The sequence below is a fragment of the Oryx dammah genome, unplaced genomic scaffold (genome assembly GCF_014754425.2).
Source record: "Oryx dammah isolate SB20612 unplaced genomic scaffold, SCBI_Odam_1.1 HiC_scaffold_10, whole genome shotgun sequence".
Lineage (NCBI taxonomy): Eukaryota > Metazoa > Chordata > Mammalia > Artiodactyla > Bovidae > Oryx > Oryx dammah.
The window spans coordinates 14,171,339-14,174,757 of NW_024070194.1; the positions used below are offsets into that span (position 1 = coordinate 14,171,339).

Genomic DNA, 3,419 nt, shown 5'->3' on the forward strand with positions numbered 1-3,419 from the left:
GAGCAGTTTTTTTGGCAGAATCTCAGATGGGCCACTTATAGTAGCTGTTAATGGGCAAAGTGTTACCTCTCTGAACCCCAGCTTCCCCATGGGAATATTTACACAGTCAGTCCACATTCCAGAACTGTAAAGACTAAATGATATAACAAGTGAAGGGCCAGTGTAGAAGTCCTTTATTAGTTTTGCACTCACTGTGGTCAGGAACAGGCAAGAAGGCAGCTTCAGACCTGAAGGTATTGGGGGAGTCCATGGAATAGAGTTGTTGGGCTTGTGTCCCTTGCTGCTACAGTTATCTCATACCAGGCAGCAGACTTGGGACTAAACATTCATTATCTCACTTTGTCTTCAAAATCCCTGCCTGAGGTAAGGACTGTGTTTATTTTTTACAGATGAAGAAACTGGGCTCAGAAAAGTGAGGTTAATTACCTTATCCATGTACCCAGTCAGAGGAGGAAGTAGGATTAGAACCCGAGTCACTTTTTCTTTTTTAACTTTTACAGTGTTGAGTTGGGTTCCACTGTTCAGTTCAGTCACTCAGTCGTGTCTGACTCTTTGCGACCATCGAGTCAGTGATGCCATCCAGCCATCTCCTGCTCTGTCATCCCCTTCTCCTCCTGCCCCCAACCCCTCACTGTACAGCAATGGAAATCAACGGCAACTACACACATATCTCCTCTCTCTTGAGCCCCCCCTTCTCCTCCCATCCCTCCTCTCCAGGTCATCACAGAGTGCCAGATTGGACTCCCCATAGAACCCAAGTCTTTTTGTTAAAAAAAAAAAAATCAAAAACTTATTTATTTGGCTGCACTGGGTTATAGTTGTGGCATGCAAGGTCTTCAGTTACAGCATGTGAGATCTAGTTCCCTGACCAGGGATGGAACCTGGGCCCCTTGCATTGGAAGCGCAGAGTCTTAGCCACTGGACCACCATGGAAGTCCCCAGAACCCAAGTCTTTATACCAAGAAAAACAGATATTTTTCTCTTTGGGGGCCTTCCTGTAGACAACAAATATCACTGCTCTTTATGCTCTTCATGCATTTCTTTCTTGGCCGCTAATCTAATGATAAATAAATAATGGATTGCTACTGTAAAGCCTGATTTCTTGGCTATACCCAGGTAAATGTCCACTGGCTTCAGTAGCAATTAGCTTCAATGAGAGGTTGCCTGATTAATAATAATACCACCACCTGCTATTTATAGATGGCCATTCTCCAAGGAGTCCAAAATGCTTAGCAGACATTATCTAATCCAGTCCTGCTCTGTTACTGTAAATCTGGTCTGGGCTTGTGGTACTTCTGCCTTTTCACAGAGAGGGCTCATGTTCAGAGAGGGTTTAGATCTTGGCTCTCATCACACAGAAGGTTGGCATCCCCTACTTCTGGTCCATAAGTGTCTTTTTTGACCTCATAGTACTTTGCTCTCCATGGAAATTAGACCAGGTCTGTTATCAGGATTTCTGCTTTATGTGGGCCTCTGGCATTGCTCAGACCACAGGAGCTAGACAGACAGCTTCATGAGAATTTCTAAGGTTTTGCAAAGGGTTTGTCTGGACTCACTTTCAGGCGGAGGCATCTTTGAATCGCTCCTGGGATCTACATCAAAGTTGTCATCTCCTCCTCTCCTTCCTCCTCTATGTCCTTTTTCACTGTCTGCACTCTTTTCTTGTTTTCCTCCTTATTCTTCTTCTTCCTCTTCTCCTCCTCTTCCTTCTTCTTCAACACACACTTATTTGGAGCTAGTTTTATGCTAATGCAGTTGCTCAGTCGTGTCCGACTCTTTGCGACCCCGGGGACTGTAGCCCACCAGGCTCCTCCGTCCATGGGATTCTCCAGGCAAGAGTACTGGAGTGGATTGCCACTTCCTTCTCCAGGGGAGCTTCCTGACCCAGAGATCGAACCAGGGTCTCCTGCATTGGAGGCAGATACTTTAACCTCTGAGTAAGCACTTTATAGGAGTTGCTTGACTTATTCCTCACAGGAGATATTGATTGATAGGTATCATTGTCAATCTCATTTGATAGAACAGAAAACTGAGGCTCAGAGTGGATAAATTCCATTTTGATTGTTGACAGTGTAAACTTTCCCAGATCAACTTGAGAAACTCTGTGGCATTACCACCCAGCACAGCGTCTGGCAGGCATAAAACACCCAGTGAATAGATGCTCATTAGAATAACAGAATAACTATCGGTTTATTAAGTATAGGTATATTACACATCATAATTTTCAATCCTTAAAGCAATTTGATGAGGTAGGTCCTATTTTACAGAAAATGAACTAAGGCTCAGAAAGGTAAATAATTTGCAAAGTTCACACAGTTAAAAAATGAGGTTATATTGTATTAATTAATAAATAATTAATTCTTGGTTTTCCAGATTCCTGAATCTTTATACTTAATCCATAAGCTCATTGGAATCAATGAAGTGTTGGCTGGTGGATGGATGGAAGTGAGAGAAGTAGATGGGACCAGGATTCTCCTCCCATGCCTTTCTGTCTCAGATGCTAAATTCTTGGTGACAACAGGGTAATGATGATCAAGACGCATATGTAGCACAGTCTGAAACCTTCAAGGACTTGTGTAAATTGTCCTGGAGTTGCTTACCCATGAGAGACTTTCACTCTAAAGTGGGACCCGTAAAAGCATTTTTTATTGGAATATAGTTGATTTACAATGTTGTGTTAATTTCAGGTATACAAGAAAATGAATCAGTTGTGCACATACATATAGCCACTCTTTTTTAGACTCTAAAAATATGGAACACTTCATGAATTTATGTGTCATCCTTGTGCAGGGCTCATACTAACTTTATCTGTATAGTTCCAATTTTAGAATATGGGCTGCTGAAGCAAGCATTCAGTTCAGTTCAGTCACTCAGTCATATCTGACTTTTTGTGACCCCATGGACTACAGCACGCCAGGCTTCCCTGTCCATCACCAACTCCCAGAGCTTGCTCAAACTCATGTCCACAGAGTCAGTGATGCCATCCAAACATCTCATCTTCTGTCGTCCCCTTCTCCTGCCTTCAATCTTTCCCAGCATCAGAGTCTTTTCCAGTGAGTCAGTTCTTTGCATCAGGTGGCCAAAGTATTGGAGTTTCAACTTCAGCATCAGTCCTTCCAATGAATATTCAGGACTGATTTCCTTTAGGATGGACTGTTTGGATCTCCTTTCAGTCCAAAGGAGTCTTCCCCAAGACTTCTCCAAGACTCTCTTCTCTCAAGAGTCTTCTCCAACACCACAGGTCAAAAGTATCATTTCTTTATTTTTTTTAATATAAATTTATTTATTTTAATTGGAGGCTAATTACTTTACACTATTGTATTGGTTTTGCCATATATCAACATGAATCCGCCACAGGTATACACGTGTTCCCCATCCTGAACCCCCCTCTCTCCTCCCTCCCCGTACCATCGCTCTGG

At 42.8% G+C, this 3,419-nt stretch overlaps 1 non-coding gene across 1 annotated transcript; it reads right to left on the reverse strand.

The window, feature by feature from the left end:
- Positions 1-2,745: 2,745 nt before the first annotated feature.
- On the reverse strand, positions 2,746-2,850 carry LOC120869636. The gene has a single exon (XR_005722603.1). It is a non-coding gene; the product is annotated as a U6 spliceosomal RNA (small nuclear RNA).
- Between the last annotated feature and the right edge of the window lie 569 nt (positions 2,851-3,419).